The sequence below is a fragment of the Thamnophis elegans genome, chromosome Z (genome assembly GCF_009769535.1).
Source record: "Thamnophis elegans isolate rThaEle1 chromosome Z, rThaEle1.pri, whole genome shotgun sequence".
Classification (NCBI taxonomy): Eukaryota; Metazoa; Chordata; class Lepidosauria; order Squamata; family Colubridae; genus Thamnophis; species Thamnophis elegans.
The window spans coordinates 92,952,570-92,973,462 of NC_045558.1; positions in this window are offsets into that span (position 1 = coordinate 92,952,570).

Consider the following 20,893-nt stretch of genomic DNA (forward strand, 5'->3'; position numbering starts at 1 on the left):
ATTAGCAAAAAACATTATGTCAAAAGCCTCTCCTGTCTGTCCTGATTCTAGTGCTATTTGCCTACCATAATATGGTTAAATGGGGCCAGGAGAAGGAAGAGAGGAATGTTTAACTACATGCATATTTTGGCCAATACAGGATTAATATTTCAGTTACATACATTGAATAAATCCAGGAAAAATCATTCATGAACTCAAAAAGATTTTACACATTCTACTATTTTGACCGTGTGCAAGAATAATGTAAAAAATAAAAGGAGAATTACCACCACACCACCTTGCTGGATTACAATTAAACTGATTACATCCTGAACACTTTAATAATTTGAAGAAACAGAAAAAGAATATCCTTCCTTGGACTCCTACGTTCTCCTGGATAATCTGTAGAATGGCAAGCAAATCATTGTGTTTGAAATCAAAGAAATATATTTTATGGCCATTAATATCAGTAAATGGAATGCAATTGATGAGGCAATACTGTGGCCTTATGAGAAATAGTTCAGTATGTCACACCCCTGAGTGACAGTGACTATCTGGAGTCCTGGTCCTGTCAGCTTCGGTGGAGAGTATGAATGTCTTCTCTGTCACTGCATTTCAATTATGGATTCCCTGAAGAAGCCCGCCTGGCCTCATCTCTGCATGCACATAGCCTAAAGCCTGCCTCTAGAAAAGGATAGGAGATATTTTGAATGTAATTGTTCTTCCATGGCGCTATTGAAGGACTTTCAGTAATTCGTGTATTTAGAGATAGGTATATTGTTAATTCAATTTTGCATTTTTTTCTTTTCCATTTTTTCTTTTCCTACATTTGTTTTTAATTGCCTTGAGGAAATGAGGCAGAAATGGTTTAAATAAATAATTAAAGATATTCAGTTGAAAAACACAGATAATTTTTCATCTATAAGACAGTGAAGATGCATAACCTGTAAAATTGCCTTGGGAGTAGGGGATTCTATTCTCAACCAAAACTATTCTCAGTCACCAGTTATTTATATGTTTGGATAAAATATGACCTGCAATTTCAGACTGAGCATTTTTTCCTGAGAGCCACTTTCATATAAAGATTAAGATGCTGGATTAGCATCAAGGAGATCTGGTTCCAAATTCTCTATCAGCTACAGAAGCTCCCTAGGGGACTTTGACATAACTTGCAGGATTGTTGTCAGGAAACAAAGAGGGAATGATTAAATAATTGATCAATAATTGAATATAGAAATAGATAAGTAAACAAGTGGTTATAAAAGCAGTTTTCTGCATTCAAGCTACTGGTCTTCACAGCATTTCCCTGCATGTAATCTAAAAACTAAGCCATCTGGGAGGAAGGATTTAAAATATGCTTTTACTCCTGAACAAGGGATTGTAAGAAACAAGGACCCTTCAGGTTTGTTAATTTTCTTAAGATAAAAGTATGATCCACCCAATTTTCTCACTTCTGCAAATGGTTTTCATGACAGGAATAAAGAATTATGACACCCTACTGGTTTATCTCCAAAGGCCTGGATGAATCCATGTCTCAACTTGTGAAATTAAAAAATTCATAATATGGCTGAACAATAAATTTGATGGATTATTTCTTTATAAATAAAACTAAGGCTAATATTTTGTCTTTGTCTTGTAAAATCAGGAATTTTAAACACAAATCATAAATAGTGACAACACTAAACTTTAAAAAGAAAAAAAAGGTACGAGTCTGTTAAAAGATATATGTGCCCTCAAAATGAATTGTTTTCCCTGCTTTTTATAGAAACAGAAGACATTGTCTTTTACACTGTTAGGCCAATGGAATGTCTACGTAGCTCAGGACTAACCTACTTTACATCACTCTTAGAGTTATCCTGTGGTTTTTTTTGGGTGTTGACTGTTGTGTTGTGTAAGCCCAGCCAAATATAATTTAAGACAATTGAACCCATGATGGCAAAACCTAAAGTTAGTGAATCCAGTGATGTTCAGATGGTGATTCTCCAGAGTCTACTAGAAATGACAGGAATTAATGTAGGGATATTTTCCAAGAAAAACATGTTGTGTGCCATTGGATTGTGTCACCTTTCAACTAATAATGGATTCCACAGTGTGAATATAGAACCCGGAGGGATTTAATGTATTAACTAAACAGGGTGCTGTAAACTTAGGAGAAAATTCCTGTGCTGTGTCTGCCATTTCAGGCCGAACTTGCTTTTATTAGCTTGATGAAGGCTTCTGCTCTGTTTGAAAGCCTGCTGTAGCAACTGATACATGGAGAGTTCAGAGCAGCAGTCAAAGGAACACAAAGGCTATTGATTTTTAGTTTCAAGCAAGTAGCTTGGTTTCCAGTCAGCAGGAGAAACAGTCAGGCAAAAACAGTTCAAACCTTGAAGCTTAAAGAAGCAGAAAACAGAGTATCAGCTGATCAGAAAAACATCCATCGCTTTCACTTTAGAAATTGTTTAGCCAAATAGTCCCAAGCAGGCAGACAGGGAAGAGGGATGGTATAGCTCCTGATTGAACCAGTGAGCAGAAGATGAAGAAAGAAGACTCATTTATATTTTTATACATTATCCTTCTAGTTTTATACATTATCCTTCTAGTTCTTTGAAAGCAGCATTTAAATTTAACAATATTTAATATTATCAGCATTTGGCTTTTTTTCTTCCCTTATTTGTTAGTGTTCATAGCACTCCCTCCTGACTACATCTTTGTGACTCATCCCAAATCTCAAAACCCGTAATGGAGTGAGCTCCCATTACTTGTCTCAGCTTTTGCCAACCTAGCAGTTCGAAAGGATGTAAAAATGCAAGTAGAAAAATAGGAACCACCTTTGGTGGGAAGGTAACAGCATTCTGTGCGCCTTTGGCGTTTAGTCATGCCGGCCACATGACCACAGAGATGTCTTCGGACAGGGCTAGCTCTTCGGCTTTGAAATGGAGATAAGCACCACCCCCTAGAGTTGGAAATGACTAACATATATGTGAGGGGAACCTCGAGTTACAACCATTCATTTAGTAACCAAAGATATAGCACTGAAAAAGTGACTTATGACTGTTTTTCACACTTCGTTGCAGCATCTGTATGGTCACACAATAAAAATTTGGATGCTTGGCAACCGGCATGTATTTATGACAGCTGCAGTGTCCTAGGGTCATGTGATCACTCTTGGTGACTTTCCGACAAGAAAAGTCAGTGGGGAAACGAGATTCACGTAACAGCTGTTTTACTAACTTAACAACTACAGTGTAATAGACTTAAGAACTGTGGTAAAAAAAGTGGCAAAATGGGGCAAAACTCATTTCACTACTATCTTGCTTAGCAACAGAAATTTGGCTTAATTGTGGTCATAGGTTGAGGACTTCCTGTATTTTAAAATTCTCTTTGCTTATATTATTAGGAAAAAGAATCTGAGCATATTGATGGTGATAAATCAGTAAAACTCATGTACTTTAATTAGCCAACTTTCAGGACTGAGATTTCAAACTGAAGAATAGTTGGCTTAGTACATAAAGACCTTTGCAGGATAAGCAATTTTTAGCAGGAATTACAGCCCCTCCCAGTTCTCATGAATCACCAATGAATATAGATCCATCCCGTAACGATGAATAAAAAACAAGTGGTAAGTAGCAGTAGCCATACATTTTTTTTAACAAAATGAGGAAGGACAAATGGAGAGCTCCCTTCTCTCAGTAGTGTATAAATATATTCTGCCATTTCCATAGTTTAGAGACAATTTCCTATCATGTTGGTCTTCTTAGAGAGCCTGGTAGTTGGTTCAACATATCTGGAGGGCATTAAATTGTGGACACAGGGACCACCAATGAAAAATTCATGTCCAAAGGAATACTGGATGCTGACCACAAGCAGTAAACAAAGGTTTTGTGCTTTCTGCCTGGGCATATATAGCACACACAGCCACAATGTGGTTTGTTGGATTTAGTGTGTGCTGCTACTGCAATCATCTGTAGTTGAGTTAACCAACTGTGATTTTAAAAACTTGGTATCCAAGTATGATGTAAATCTAGGCACTATTTGGATTATTATTATTATTTTAAAAAATAGGGCATCGGGTTTATCTCTATGGGAAGCAGAGGCACAATGTGATGCAGCAAGCTCTACATTATTTTCCTGCTGGGAACATCCTTGGTTTAATTCAGTCAAATTTCAGCAGCCCATCCCTCGCAAGCAATGATTCCTCTGATTTAGAGAGGTTGCGTTTCCCTGAAGTTGAAGAGCTCTCATCTCTTGTCTGTGTTGCTTTTCTCATCTGTAAACCTCCCCCTTCCTTCTGCTCCAACCCTTAAAAAAAAGTCAAACTGTAAATGGCCACTGGATTGTGCTTCAGGGCACAAGCTGAGTTAAGGTATTTGCCTCTACTTGTTCTGCATTCTGCAGCATAATGGCCCCCGCTGCCCTTCCAAGGGTGAAATTCATCCACTAAGCAGCTGTCTTGATTTCCTTGAAAATTACCTGAGGCAAGGGGTAGCAAGGAGATTTACACCGGTTTTGGAAGTCAGTTGAGCGACAAATTCAGAAAGATGTCTGGAAGAGTCTGCCAGAAAATAAACCCCTCAGTCCAGAGCTAGACAAGAAAAAGATATGGCATGACTAGCCCCAGTAAAGATACAATGGCATCTTTCTGGAAGGAAGAATGGAGTCTGTAATCATCAAACTAGAAGCTCTAGAGTAGTGGTCTCCATCCTTGGCAACTTTAAGACCTGTGGACTTCAACTCCCAGAGTTCCTTCAAGATCCCACAGGTTGGGCCTCCTCCGGTTGCTGTCAGCCGGACAATGCTGGCTGGCAGTCCCCCGGGGGAGGGCCTTCTCTGTAGCTGCGCCGGCCCTGTGGAACGATCTACCCATAGAGATCTGGACCCTTACCACTCTCCCGGCCTTCCGAAAAGCCACCAAGACCTGTCTGTTCCGGCAGGCCTGGGGCTGTTGATCAATGTCCAGCCCCACTTAGACAGAATGGATGGTGTGCAATTTTAACAATTGTATTTTCACCTTTAATTTTTTACCTTAATTTTTAAATGCTTTTTATCTTGTCTGTAAGCCGCCCAGAGTCCCAAGGGATTGGGCAGCATACAAATTTTATTAAATTTCAAATTTCAAAATTTCCTCAGCCAGCAAAGCTGGCTGAGGAACTCTGAAACTTGAAGTCCACAGGTCTCAAAGTTACCAAGGTAGGAGACCATTGCTCTAGAGGGGTTTTTAGACAATGGAACCTGTTACTTAAGTATTTCTCATTGAACACCATCGTGTTCTCATGGAACTCATGGCATCAGTTTGGAAACCATTGCCCTGGTGGATCTAGCCACAGTTCCATCTAGTCCAACATCAGGTTTCCAAAACTGCCAAAACAGATGGGGCTACAAATCTACAAGCATAAGGAAAAACTCTTGTAGACTACTATCTGATATTCAAAAGGTAGACAAGTTCTATGCTTGGAAGGTCCTTTTAAGTATTTGTTTTCCAAATCAATAGTAAAGGAAATCCAAATTTTGTGCTTAATTAGGTAGCCTACTCAAATTAGGAAACAGTGCAGGATTTCTTAAGGTTTGTAATTTCTTCAGTTGGTTATAATGCACACTGTATTTTTGAGAATTGCTAATTATATGAAAGAACATCACAAGTTAATCCTGAAGTAAAATGTGTAATAGGCAATTAAGATTTCTACAATGCAGTATGTATGCATGTTCATTGCTAGGGCCCATTCCTTTCAATAATTTCGACTAGATAGCCCCCTACATGAATGGCATAGCTGGCCCAAAATAGCAGGAGACTGAGATAAAGAGGCATAGAAGTACCATTTGAAATCTAGAAGTAGACCAAAGCAAGATGAGAAAGCATTACATATAATATAGCAAAAATTATTGTTCAACCCTGAGTGGGGGGAAAAGATCAGTTTTAATTCAGTTTAAGTTTTCATCTATAAGTGAAATTAGTTTGTGTGTCCTGAAGGAGAAACTACTCTAACAGAGAAAAAAACCCAAAAACCAAAACAAAACACCACCTGGACTAATATCTGAGTAAAACCAGGGTCTTCTAATCTTCTCACTGACCTTCAATAAAGTAGTATAATTTTTATTAAGACTGCAAAACAGCTAGACACCCACCCTCCCTCTGATCTTAAAGACCTTGACTTGGGTTGGCTACTACAATTTACTTTCCCCTGAACTTTTGAAAAGGATTCAGAAGATGTTTCCATCAAGTTAGATTCTTTTAGTAAGCATTGTTCTATTTATATTTTCATGTCTCAAAAGACAATTACATCTTTAAAGGCTCAACTAAAAAAGCTGGTTTTAATTGTTGGAATTCTGTCTTAGACCTGGGATAACTAACCAACTATTCCCTCATATATGAACCTTTACTGGTGCCCCTTTTGCTGAAATGTGTGACCCGACAAATGCGCGCACGACAAAAGCGCGCCGACAAAACCGTGATGTCATAAATGCGCCCACAACAACGCGCTGACAAAACCATGCCCACAAAAGCGCGATTTCAGTTAAGGTAAGGGTTAGGTTCAGGGTTAGGTTTAGGGTTAGGTTTAGGTTTAGGCTTAGGATTAGGGTTAGGGTTATTAGGTTGTTATTATTTGTTTGTTGAAGGTGCGCTTTTGTCGGCACGCTGTTGTCGGCGCGCTTCTGCGCTCATTCGTCGGCGCGATTTTGAACTCTTGGTTTCCTTGCCGCGGTTTTGTCGGTTGCGCTTTTGTCGAGCGTGCATTTGTCAGTGAACCGCTGAAATGAAGTAGGCAATTCCCCCCCCCCTCAAAAAAAATCCTTTCCAAAAGTGGCATTTTTTGAAACACATTTCCTCTAATTTTAGTAGAACCAAGTGCAAAATTATTTGTGTCATTTGCTCAATTTGAATTATCATGCAAATGGAAAAAATGCCCAGGATGCTCTAATCTCTGGTTTAATGGCCTCCTTTCCAACAATAGCTATCCCCCACCTCTAATTAGTTCATTACTAGGAGATTTCACTAGACTCAATTGTCAAATAAGGTTTGCTTTAAGAAATAAAGCTTATAGCTAAGTAATGAAAGTTTTATGCTGGTCTAATAATTTTTTAATTTTATTACTATTTTTTCCTCTATATATTTTTTCATATGAATTTAATTGGCAGCATATGTTTATGTAATTAATCTAAATATATAATACATAAATAATATATTTGATTAGAGTTTTATCAAAATTTGAGCAGAGGAAAGATTGCTTAAATATTGTACATTTGATGGTTTGATGAGTAGGTCAAGATTGCATGACTCACATCTCATTCTAAGCCATAAGTTATGGTCAAACTCAGTCAGTCAGTATGTATTTAATATACTACCTTCAAGCTAAACAAGCTTGAAGTTATTGTATTTAGCTGTATGAAGCGACCCCCCTCCACCACCTAATTATCTGTTTAATTATCTGATGACATTCTCACAACACCATCAGTATCTATGGTCCTTTTCAGCATCCTACCATTACTGGATCCTTTTGGATGAACTTAACATTTTAAAACTTGATATTGAAACAACAAACAAAATCTAGAAGCATGGAGTCAAAGAGAAGCATTTGAATGCACTTTGTTTAAACATATCTAGGTTTTAAGGGGTGTTCTGGGCCATACTTACCAGCTGGGACATAGGGTGTAACAATTTGGCAGAAGCACAGCAGTAATTTTGTGCCACATGATAGTCTTCTTCAGTAAAAAGATAACTAAAAATGTTGTGTCTGCTTGTACCTAGTCTACTAAATCATGCTGTGCATTACTGTAGATCACTGAATAAACTAAAAATGACTAGGATTACGTTACTGTATAATTTATAAACTATACAATAAATTATGATGATGAGCCAGCCAACGAATAAAAGGAAAATATTGTCAACTAGATATAGGAGGATGGTCCAGAATGATTATAAAACATATGCTGGAATTGGACTTAAAAGTCCACATGACACTTAACCTTCTTCTTCTTCTTCTTTAAATGAATAAGGGGGGACCTGACCTCACCTATTGTGCAGTCATATATGCTTGACCTGAATCTGGAACCATCCGAATCCTCCATGTAAACTTTATTGTGAGGATTTTCCCATGGCAGAGTGGTAGAGGTAATCCTCAATTTACAACCATTTGTTTAGTGACTGAAGTTACAACAGCACTGAAAAAGTGACTTTATGATTGTGTTTCAGTTATAATAATTGCAGCATCCCCATGGTCACATGATCAAATTTTGGATGCTTGACAACTGGCACATATTTATGTCATTTGCAGTGTCCTGGGATCATGTGATCACTTTTTGTGACATCACAAGCAAAGTTGGTAAGGAAGACAGATCCTCTTATAACCATTCTGTTACTACCTTAACAACTACAGTGATTCATTTAACCACTGTGATAAGAAAGGACATAAAATGTGGCACTTAACTGTCTTGTTTAGCAACATAAATGTTGGGTTCAGTTGTGGTCTTAAGTGTAGGTCTATCTTTAGTTTCTAACTACTCCTAACAAATTTTACACATGTCATAGCTACACTTAGACCAGGGGTCCCCAACGTTTTTGATTCTGTAAACTGGTAACACAGTCACAGCAGCGACAGCTTTGGTAGTTTTGGCAGTGGGGAGTGGAGAGAATGGTTTTGTGTGTGCAACCTAAATCCTGTGCATGCACAAATTAACCTTTGCGCGCTCACCTCCTGCTTCAGTGGGTTGATGACCCAGTAGCGGTCCACTGCCCAGAAGATGCAGCCCCACCCCGGCTTAGACAATATGCAACTAAGCGGGAATAAATATTTTTGATACCACAGCTAGAAAGATAACCTTTCTCATTCATGAGCTGTGGAAGAGTAAAAGCTGCGTCACAAGGACGCAGCAGAGCATAACTGTGCTATAGTTAAATAAAAGTAGCTTTTAATAAACAGTGCTAAAAGGATACAAAATACCTATAGATATACAACTTGCCTATAGATAAGCAGAACTTTCTGTTTCTTTGTGGGTACACAAATTTGAACAATTCCTTCCCTTTTGCCATTGCAAACATGCAAAACACTGAAAGAACTGATCAGAATCCTCTTCTCTTGTTTTCTAGTTCCAGACAATTTTTCTAATTCAGAACATTTAACCAGCCAATTTAAAATGGTGAACTCATTATTCTCCAACAGGAATCTGTTACTATAATTTGCCATTTATGTAGATCTGACCTACTTTTTCTTCGCAAGCTTCCCCCCTCAACGTAGAAGCTCACATATGAATTGCAGGGAAATTTTGTGAGGTCCCAACCACAGGCTCTACAACAAAGGATGTGACAAAACTACAGGCTATGAGAATGGTATCATTTCTTTGAGCCATTTGGCAGAATTATTATTTCAATGTTTTTGGGCTGGCTAGCTGGGTAATAACTTCAAAAAATTACACCCATGCTCAGAGGTGGGTTTCAAATCCTGGCGCTACCGGTTTGTTCGTGCTTACATGTGTGCTCACGCGTGTGACTCTTTTGCACGTGCGCAGAAGCATCTGGGTGGGTGGGCGGAGTCTCCCATCACCGCCACTACCAGGTCTCTTGATCTGGGCTGAACCGGGAGGAACCCACCTTTGCCCATGCTCCTTGTGTAGATGAAAACAAGGACATGCTTGCTAACTAGTAGTGCCACTCTCCTTAACATCAAGAATTATTGTTTAATCTTCCCCTCCTCTCACACATACATTTCCCTGAAATGCATTGAATTTATTCAGAATTCCTTAAACACAGCTATGTCCAACAGGTGCCAAAAGTGCATTTTAGCCCTGTTTATTCTATCTTAACATGTGCATCAGTAATAGAATAATTGCAGCTCTAACATGTTTAGCAACATTTATTATATGTCTGGATTTGTATATAGCCATTTCGTTCATGCTTCCATTTTAAGCAGCCAAGGTACATGTCCGAAGAATTTTTAAAAGATCAAAACCTAAAAGGAATGTGTATTCGTGTGTGTGTGTATTCCCCAGTTGTGCACATGAGACAATAATGCCTCTCTATACCAGCTGCCTCAAACAAGTGAGGAATTTACCCCAGTGCTCTGTTAGAGTAAAGATCCTGTCTGAACAGAGACATGATGCCGGCTTCCTGCCATCTTGCATAGGACTGAGGAGGAGAGAGAGAGAGAGAGAGAGGGAATGTTTTCCAGTCTTCGACACCCATCTGGCTGGCGCAAAGGGAAAAGGAGTCAGCGCTTGTGACCGAAAGAGCGCATGTCATTCGTTATCGCCATCCCATAATGATTCCCACAACTCAAGGCAATGATGGCAATGATTCAAACCTCCCTGGGGTCTCCATGGCAACCGGCCCCACAGGAGGCCTTTACTCCTTTTCCTCTTTTGTCAGTGGCGGTTGTTGTTTGTGTCACAAAAACTTCCTTTCTCAAGGACGGGGAGGGTGTCTGTCCTTAGCCTCTGCTACAGATCCCCCTCGCCATCTGTCACTGCCGTTGATCCCAGCCTGACCTTCCTCGTCACCCAAGCCACGAAGAGCAGTCCCTATGCTCGCCCTCCTAGATACTGAATGTACGGCAAACACCCCCACTCCCCATATTTGAAATGGCTCTTGCCCATAAGTGGGGCCAAGCAAGAGGCAGCTTCCCATTTCTTATTCTGGAGGGGCACTTTCTTTGCCCAAGTATTCCTCACTCATCCACAAAGCTACCTTACAAATACAGTGTCCCGGCTTCTTCTCTTCCCTGGTGCAGAGAGTCTGAAATCCACTAAACAAAGCTTTCTCCAGCCCCGAGATTGTGGTAATTGCTACAGCTCTTTGATGCCTTTTGGGAGGGAAAGGCTGAAATTTCATGCACTTGGGCTCCAAAATGCTGTGAAGAAGATGCCCAAGATCATTAGTGGCAAGCTTGTAAAAACATCACGTAAAGGACATTTACACTTAATGTTACTTAAAGTAACAGGAAGCGGGGGGGGGAAACATTTCGGCAAGCAGCTTCAATATCGACTACTCTTACTGAAAATTACTGTGGAGAAAGAGTAAAGAGGCAAGAAAGCACCTTGAGCCAGGAACTACACATTCAAATTCCACCCCTCTAGATTTAATATTTAACATTTGGTATCCGAAGAAAGCTTCTTCTACAGTGGGAACTCAGCAATCTATTCTATAGCTACAAATTGAGTGTAATTTTGCCCAGAACTCCTTCAAATGTTACATTTTTTTATAGTTTTCATGTACAGTGGAATACAAATCATTTATTGTACTTATTGACTATGATGGGGGAAATGCACAAAGGGAGGCCTGTTGTCTTAGACTCTCCAGTCTGGAAATTTTAGATTAGTGCCAGGCACCTACCTCTAAGCTTAACTTGCAGCTTAGTGAAATAAAATGATCTGCGGAAGCTGTGGAAAGTCTAATCAACCTCATGACAAGTTTGGTTAAGACCTGAGCTCCACTGCATGCGTGTCTTCTTTTTATGTGTGCATATTATCACTGAATTTCATATTAGATTAAAGATTTATGAAGTATCATTAAAATATGCTAAGAAAAGCTGTTCTGTCACCACTGTGAACCAAAAGCAAAAGGCAAGCAAATCACTTCCTATAATGCATATGTAGTAAAAATGGGGGGGGGGGCAGTCATTGGCACCCATTTGTGGTATTTAAAAATCTGCCTGCATAAATGTGCACACACAGATACACACACACACACACACACACACACACACACACACACACACACACACACACACACACAAACCTTTCAGGATTGTCTCATATAAGCCTTCAATATCTGGGCTGCAGAAATCTAGATGACCACCAGTGGCAGCACAGAAACATATACATTTCTGCCATCTGGTGTTCATTTCGATTTCTGCAGCCCAGACAGATAAGCTGTCTGAAAAAAGTTTAACTTGTTTATTTAAAATAAAGGGTAATTTTGCCAAGATATTTATTGGGCGTGACCAATGGAGTTTTAATTAAATGTCACTGAATTTTAATTTATTTCTTGGCACTGCCTTGTTATAGCTTGACCAGCCTAGTCTCCATAGTCACTTGAGTCACTTGGTTTAAATTTTATTTACAGCATTGTGTCTCACTTGATCACATCTCTATTTGAGCTAATGAAATCAAAGGCTTAATTCCCACAACTGCCCCTGGCAATTAAAATAAGATGGGTCTGTTTTTCTAAGAAGTGAGTAATGAAAGCAAACATTTTGCAAGAAGATTCATTCTTTGGAAACTAATTACCAGGAAGTATACATAACCCAAAGAAGACAACTTACAAATTGCTAAAAAGTGTAAGTCTTCCTAGTACATTTATTTAATCATTTATAAGATTTACATGACCATCCATCTTATACAATATATACTTGGGCAGCTAATAATAGCACCATAAGAAAATTTAACAAAAGAGTCCCCAACAATAATCTCTGAATATATCACATACCCACATATGAATACAGATGTGTACACACACACACACACACACACACACCCTTTAAAATTGTCAAAGGAGATATAATATATAGATTATAAAAGTACCACTTTAACCATACTCCCTTTTTGTTTCAGGATTAATGATAAATTTAGACAAAATTAATATTTCTTCAAATAATCTGCAACTACCTTAAGAAGAGGAACTGTTGTGGCTAGTAATTGACTATAAAAAGACCGGTGAAAGACCCAATCATCGATTGGATCCTCTGGATTTGCCTATGATACATCTCCAAATATCATTCTGGAAAGGAACAATCTCTCCAACATCGGTCTGGCTGCCAGGGAAGGCAAAATATCCAGCCATGCACTTCCTTTGGGAGCTGTGCATAAAGAAAGAAAGTGCAAGTTAAGAAAAACTAAATGCAAGGAGGTATTGGTTATGTAATTTATGCTTTTTGAAGATTAACAGTGGTGTTTTAATATGAAAAGATAGCTAGGTTTGGTAGATATCCAAACATGGTTGCTTTCTGTAATGTCATTATTTATTTACTATATTTATTTCAGAAGTTTGATGTTGCATACTCTACTAAAGTTAAGCTTAATTCCCACAACACATAGACTAAAATGCGGCTTGTCAGTATGTAGCTCAATGTGTTGCTCAAGTTAGACAATTGAGTCAATTTAGTGAACCATAGTTAGGGTTAGTGTGTTCTGCAATGATAGTGCAGAAGGGCTATCTGAGCAAGCATTTCAATCAGATTTACAGATGTAGTGTGAGATGCTCCTAGAGCAGCGATGGTGACCCTTTTTTGGCTCGCGTGCCATAAGGGAGGAGCGCAGGGGGGGGTCATGCGTGGGCATGCCACACCCATAATGCAACGTGTGACTCCCTCAGTGCGTATGCACGCATGAGAGGCACTCCCTCATTTTTTGCATGCTTTTTTCGCCCTCCCCACGCTCCAGAGGCATTATAGGAGCCCGGGGAGGGTGAAAACAACCTCCCGCATCCCCCCACCCCCGAGGCCCTCCGGAGGCTTCAGGGACCTTCCGGTTTGCTCGTAGGGCGCTTTTGCCTCCGGAGGGCTTAAACTGACCCTACTAGGAAACTGGAAGTGACTTCCAGTTTGCTCGTAGTGTCCTTTTTAGTCCTCCAGAGGCTTCAGGGAAGCCTCCTGAAAGTCCCTGAAGCCTCCAGAGGGCTTATACCGACCCTACAAGCAACCAAAAGTCTGTTCCCAAACTTCCAGTTTTCCCAAAGTGCCGGGTTTTTGCACTCCGGAGGCTTCAGGGAAGCTCCTGAAGCCTCTGGAGGGCCTCCTATAAAGCCTCTGGAGCCTGGGGAGGGCAAAAAATGGCTTTAAAAAAAGCTGAACTCAGCTGGCCAGCTGACAGGGCAACGTCTCGCATGCCCTGACAAATGGCTCCGCTTACCACCTGTGGCATGTGTGTCATAGGTTCGCCCGGTCCTAGAGGGTTTTTTTGGGAGGGAGGAGCACTTGAGGATTTTAACTTTTTGATGTCAGCGAATGGATTTCGTTGCTACTTTAAAAGATCCTAGTACAAGTAGTACTGGTTCTTGGTCTTGCTTCTTTCAAATGGCCCATCCAAGCCACATAAATGCCCACAGACAAGCAACAAAAAACTGCAGGAAGTATATGTGGGTTCCAAGTATGCTTTAGCAGAAAAATATTCCCAAGCCCATTTTTTTGTATAGTCTTTACATAGGTTCTGCTATCTATTTCTTCTATTGTTTTGGAGGGGCATCACAGTTTAATCTGTTTACAAAACTTTATCCATTTTCTAGGACTATCTGATATTCTGTATGGACTACATATTTGTAACAGTAAAAAAGTGAAATGTATAATAGAAATGCTTTCTTGGTCTGTAATGATGAGAGGGGAAAAAGAAAGAAGGAAGGAAGGGAAAGAAAGAAAGAAAGAAAGAAAGAAAGAAAGAATAAATAAATAAATAAATAAATAAATAAATAAATAAATAATAAATAAATAAATAATTAAAAAAAAGAAACAACAAACAAAGAAAAGCTGCTAATAATCTGGAATGGAAAATATAATTGATTACTATAATTGTAATTGCTTCACCCAAACAGAATAAAATGTTATTTATTTAGTAGAATTCTAAACAGTTTTCTATTCTTTTTCTATTATTTGACATAATGCTGCCACCTAGTGGAAAGTTAAAAATATTTCTACGTTAAATAAGACAAAATTGTATTATTTCAGAAGAGCAAATACTCTTGAGAAACCAAAAGAAAAGTGATACAGAATATATGTATTGATACAGAATATAAGTATATTCTGTATCAATACATACGTACGTATGTACGTACGTATATTTATACACACACATACATATATGTATGGGTGTGCATGTGTGTTTGTGACATATACATATGTATGTATTTATACGCATGTGCGCGTGCGCGCGCACACACACACACACACGAAAGAACTGTATCAGACAGCCACAATATTTTTACACAATTTCAGAGAGGAATAAATTTCAAAATTTTGTTAAATCATAGTGTATTGAGTTTGTGGAAAAGCAATTAGAATAAATTCTAGCACTCTGGTGGCCAACCTATGGCACATGTGCCAGAGGTGGCATGCAGAGCTTCTCTGTGGACACACACACCATCGCCCAAGCACAGTATGCCATAGGGCGGTTGGCAAATAGAGGGCTCTTTCATCCCTCTGCTGTGGCTCCCTTTCTTGTGATCCCACCACTGGCTGGCCCTGCCCCATGCCTTCCCCTCCCAGCCACCCCAAAGGTTTTGAGGGCTGAACGCCAAGAGGCATGGATTTCCTCTGCCTTCTGTGTTCCCACCCTACGCTGAAGTGAACCAAACGGGCCAGGGTCTCCTTCCCCGCTAAGTTGCCCTGCCGAGTCCGCTTGCAAACTCCACTAAGTGCAGCTTCAAATGTTCAGCTCACGTGTCCCTCCTGGCTAGCGCCACCATTGTGGTGTCAGGGAAGGTGCGCATTCTGCCTGCTCTGCTCTTGCTGGCCAGAAGTTGGGCTCCAGGCCGTTGCCTCCCAGTCATCGCCCCACATTTGTTTGCTTGCTGGTTGCCTCCGAGAAAAGAGCTTCGCTCAGGCTGCCCAGGCCCCCGACATGGGGGGACAGAGGAAGAGGGATGGGTGGAGGTGTCTCCCTGACAGGATTTAGGTTGGAGTTGCCTTATTTTGGATAGATCTCTAATGCTTGGCTTTGCTGCCAGCCTCCACTACCACGCCACAGCCCAAGTGATTGGATTCACATGACACATGAAGCTGGGCAGGAAAGCACGGATAGATGGATGGATGGATGGATGGATGGATGGATGATACAGAGTGAAGCAGAAAGAGAGAGAGAGAAACAGAGAGAGGGAGGGAGAGAAAGAGAGAAAAACAGAGAGAGGAGGGAAAGAGAGAGAGAAAGAAAGAGGGGAAGAGTGGGGGAAGAGATAAATGATATTACAAAAGTTTTTCTTTTTTATTGTTGCTAAACGTAATATTTCAAAAGCAGAAAAATATGAAGGGGCATAAAAGTACATTGTTTTTCTTAGAACAAGTAGCTGAACTCTGCCTTGTTTATCATTATTTTAGGTAGTAAAACCTAAGTATCAGTGTCGTGTTGGCACTTTGTGATAAATAAGTGGGTTTTGTGTTGTAGTTTGGGCACGTGGTCTCTCAAAGGTTTGCCATCATTATCCTAGCAGATTTCTTGAATTTTAATTACAAGGTAGGTTTAAAGCTTATAGCAAGGAGCTTTTCTTTAAAATAAAAAGCAGCAATGATTTGAGTTGGGGATCTTGAGTTTTCTCAAATTCTACCATATTGCTATGACAATATATATCATATATATTGATTTAACTTATCAATTGACTTTAAAAAGGAATCTTTCAGGAAGTAAGACCCTCCTGGATGGTCCTACCCCAGAGACAAACTCATTTCTCTCAGTGATGAGGGAACTTCCCCCCCCCCACTGCCCCTCCTTTCCCTTTTTTTGTGGTAATAGTCCTTTGGGAATCTCCTTGCTAAATATTTGCACCTCACTGTGAAGAAATTGGAGTATAATTTTATCTTCATCTTATCAGCCGGGTGGTTGGCTGTTAAGCAATTAAACAGTCTGTCCTCTAACCACTGCTGTCTCTGTTCAAGAAGATATTTTGAACCCCATTGTAGCTGCCAAGTATATGTAAGTTTGTGATTCCTAAACCATAACACATTAGAATGTATTTGTGTTGTGTTAGACCGAGAACACCGAGGTCCAAGGTAGGAACTCCTTTTTTTCCCCCTGAACTCAACTCGAAGATTAAATTTGTCAACATTGATGAAAGGCTGCTTCAGGAAAACAAGATTTTCTCTTTGTGAACAAGTAGACATTTAACAGGTAAAGTTGCTTTTGTTCATTCTGACCCAGATCCAAGATAGCAAATGCTACTGACTACTAGTTGGGTCTTCAGCCTCTGCTTAAACACAATGAATAAAATGCAGGTACCCATTTCCTTGGATAAACTGCTCTTCTTAGTTCTTCTAATCCAAGATGGTGCTGCCAATGGCTGCTTCGGTGAAATGCTCTCTAATGGTTTCTTTATTTTTTTATTATTCTCTGTGATTCTCTACGGATTTTATATTGCTTATTTGTACCCTATAACTATAATTAAGTGTTGTACCTTATGATTCTTGATGAATGTATCTTGTATTTTTATGTACAGTGAGAGCATATGCACCAAAGACAAATTCCTTGTCCAATTACACTTGGCCAATAAAGAATTCTATTCTATTCTATTCTATTCTATTCTATTCTATTCTATTCTATTCTACTCTACTCTACTCTACTCTACTCTACTCTACTCTACTCTACTCTACCCTACCCTATCCTATCCTATCCTATTCTTTGCAATTTAGTTCTTATTCTGCTCTGTGATGCAAGAGAGAATTGCATCATTATTGCATCAAATACTTGGTAATATCCAATAATCTTTCTATTTTTTAAGACTGTGTTACTGAGATACTTCAATTGTTTCTCATAGGCAACTTGCTTGTCTTTCTCTGCTCAGAGGAGTATAGGCAAGCCCTGACTTTGAAGATGAGGCTGAATCTGAACAACAGTCCCATCCAACATGCATAGAAAATAGTAAGAATGGCTTGGAAATTTATCTCAGAAACATTCCCAAGCCAGAGATTGGCAACCCAGGATTTAGGTAGAGACTAATTACCTTAAAAATGGTTAGGCTCCACAGGTTCCATAGACTCCTCTGTATTTCTAACAAATTTAGGTGTTTCCCATTCATGTAAAAATGCACATGCAGTTTCTTACTTTAAATCTAGTTAAAACACCTGCAAGAAAACAACTAAGCTTACAGAGCCCCCCCCCCCCCAAGCCCTGCAATACAATTTCTTTTTGAATGCACAGTGCTAAATATTTTTGCATCTTCTGTTTTATGATAGCAACAGCACTTAGACTTATACACTGCTTTATAGTGCTTTCCAGCCCTCTCTAAGCTGATTACAGGGTCAGCCTATTTCCCCCAAACATTTGGGTCCTCATTTTACCAACCTTGAAAGGATGGAAGGCTGAATTGACCTTGAACTGGTGAGAATCGAATGTCTGGCAGTTGATATAATTAGCCTGCAATACTTCATTTTAATCACTGGGCCACAATGGCTCCTGATATTAAAGGTAGAGCTTTATTTATTTACAGCAATAAATAAAAATAGCATCTTCATATTATTCATATTCTCTCTCTCGCCCTCCCTCTCTCTCTCTCTCCCCCTCCCTCCCCCCCCTATCCATCTAATCTTGCTAACCAGTTCTACTACTAGCCCAGTTAATGGAGATGGACATCAAAGTCTGCTTTTAAATAAGGAATAACTGGAATAAGCTATAAGTTAAAAGACATGCTTTTTTGCCTTCATGGAATGGTAGTTTTCATCAAATGCAAATGCAGATTAAATCCTATGTTATAGGTAGTGGAGAAAATGTAGAGTTGAGATTAAGAGAACTCGTATTCAGTATTGGTCAAGGTGCACGTAGTATATTATTATATCCAGTTTTGGACACATTTTAGGAAGGATACTGAAAAATTGGAGCATTTTCAGTGGGGAGAACCCAGATAGTAAGATGCTCGGAGAGGACTTGGACATGATATCTGTCCAAGTATCTGAAAGCTTGTCCTATAGATGTTGGGGGCCAAATTGTTCCATAAACCAGGACAAGAAAAAAATGGATTTAAAATACAAGGAAGATGTCACCTGGACACGGAGGAAATTGCCCGTATGTTAACAACTGTTCAACAATGGAAGAGATAGCTTTGGAAGGTGGTGAACTTTCTATTGGGGGTATTTCAAAAGAGAACCAATGGTGAAGAGATTCGCACATTGAATTACTTCAAAGTAATTTCCGGTCTTTGTATTTTCTCTCTCTCTCAGAAATGCCAAACAGCATATGTATCAAAAGCAACTTCTATGTATCAAATATATGTTTTATTTCTTCTGCAATCAGGGTTCAAATTCTTGTGTCTCTTTCTCCCACTCACTCTATGTAAAGGGCTAAAAGTAATTCCCTTTAAGTGGGAGAAACATTTTCCATCTGTCTCTTGTAATAGAAACAGCCAGATATTATATCAGGCAGTTTTCTTTGCACCCTGTGAGAACAAATTCTCATGGATGTGTCTTTTTAGATGCTAAATCTGAAAGAATGAGATGGTTTGTTTGAATTCATTATCCTTAAGCACAACAGATGTAGGCATGGTGCCTCAGCTTAATGGCCAGGGAGAAGTATTTTAAGAAGAAAAAAAATCCACAGGGGTGAAGCTGTTTGTTATGTCTTGCCAAGGAAATCTTCCTCTATTGTGTCACTTAAGACAAAATTCTATTAGGTCTAATACAAATCAGTTTTTATAAACTTAGTTACTGTGTACGTGCACAAAACCTGCATTGCCCACAGTTAACATCTGTGTTTTTAATCCGAGTTGGAAATACTGGTAGAAATCTTTCATTTTTTTTCTTGCTTAATTACCATGGGAAAAAGGAGATTCCAGAAGAAGTGCCTTTGACAGCTAAAGATTAATCCTCTGGACTGTAATTTCCCAAGTCCCACTTGGCTGCAATTAAAACTACTTTTATAGGAACCATGAATCTTTTGGAGGACAACAAAATGTTGGGCTTGGATGAAGACTCCCCTAGATCAACACTTTCCCCCAGATGTGGTTCACTCAATCATGGCTTCTTAAATGAATCACAGTTGGCTTGGGTAACCCTGCACATTAAATTTAATTTAAAAAAAAAACCTGTTTACAAACTGCACAGCAGGAGAAAGTGTGGTGTCTGGTTGTTTTTTGTTTAATGCAAGGCAGGGGTGGGTTCCTGCCAGTTCTAACCTCTTCTATAGAAGAGGTTCCACAAATCTAGAGTGTTGTTTAGAACCGGTTCCAGCTCGCTCCCCCCACCTGTCCGCACATCATCAAGATGAAGAGCGAGAGGAGGAATTCTGGGAATTGAAGTCCACAAGTCTTAAAGCTGTCAAGTTTGAACACCCCTGGGGGTTTTTTCTAAACGGTTAGGGGTGCAAGGGCCTTGTAACTTGGCAGCTTTAAGACTTACGTGCTTCAAATGCCAGAGTTTCTGAGCCAACATTTTGGCAGATCTGTATTTTGTTCTCTGTTTAAACCTCCCGTCATGTTTTTTTAAGAAGTACAATATAACTAGACATTGTGTGTGCACGTGCACACATGTAAGTGCAAGCACACACACACACACACACACACACGCGCAGATGCATTAAAATTCTGTTCTGCTGCCCAGAAAAAAGCAGTTTACACACACACACACACACACACACACACACACAGAGGGAGGGAGAGAGAGGGGGGGAGAGAGGGAGAGAAATACTGCCTGAAGAGCCAGCGGTTTTGGAAATAAAAATGACAAGCTCGTTCTTCCAATTACAATCAATGGAATATGGGTGTGTGTACATACACTGGCCATCATTCTCAGCAAAGCTGAAGTGGGAAAAGTGTCAAGAAAGTGATGAACAATGTTAAAAAATCTGCCCCAAAATGAACAGTGCAAAAGTTGGATATTAAGGCTCAGAAAAGGCCTGAGCATCTTACCTTATAAGAAGTCCCTTTTAACATTTATGTGAAATATACATGTTTGACATAAATAAAGCGCTTAGGCCTGCCATGGAGAAATATCTGAAAACATCAGGGGCAGGTGGTCTTCCTCATTGCAAGGTTTCACTGTGGTCTGATCCATTTACAGGCATTGGTTTCTCTTCCAATCTTTTGGAAATAGAGCCCAGAAGTGCCTCAGGCTGGAATAAATTCAGTAGGCAAGCTTATGGGTGGATTCATTTCATTCAAAATTAGATTTCTAAAAGGAAGAGGAAAGAAACCGAAAAAGGATTGTTTCCAAAGGTGAAAGAATGGATAAATACTGATCATCTGGTTATATATTGATTTACCATAGCATCCAAATTTGAATGTGGATAGTTTGGGGTTTATGCAAAACAAGATATGCAG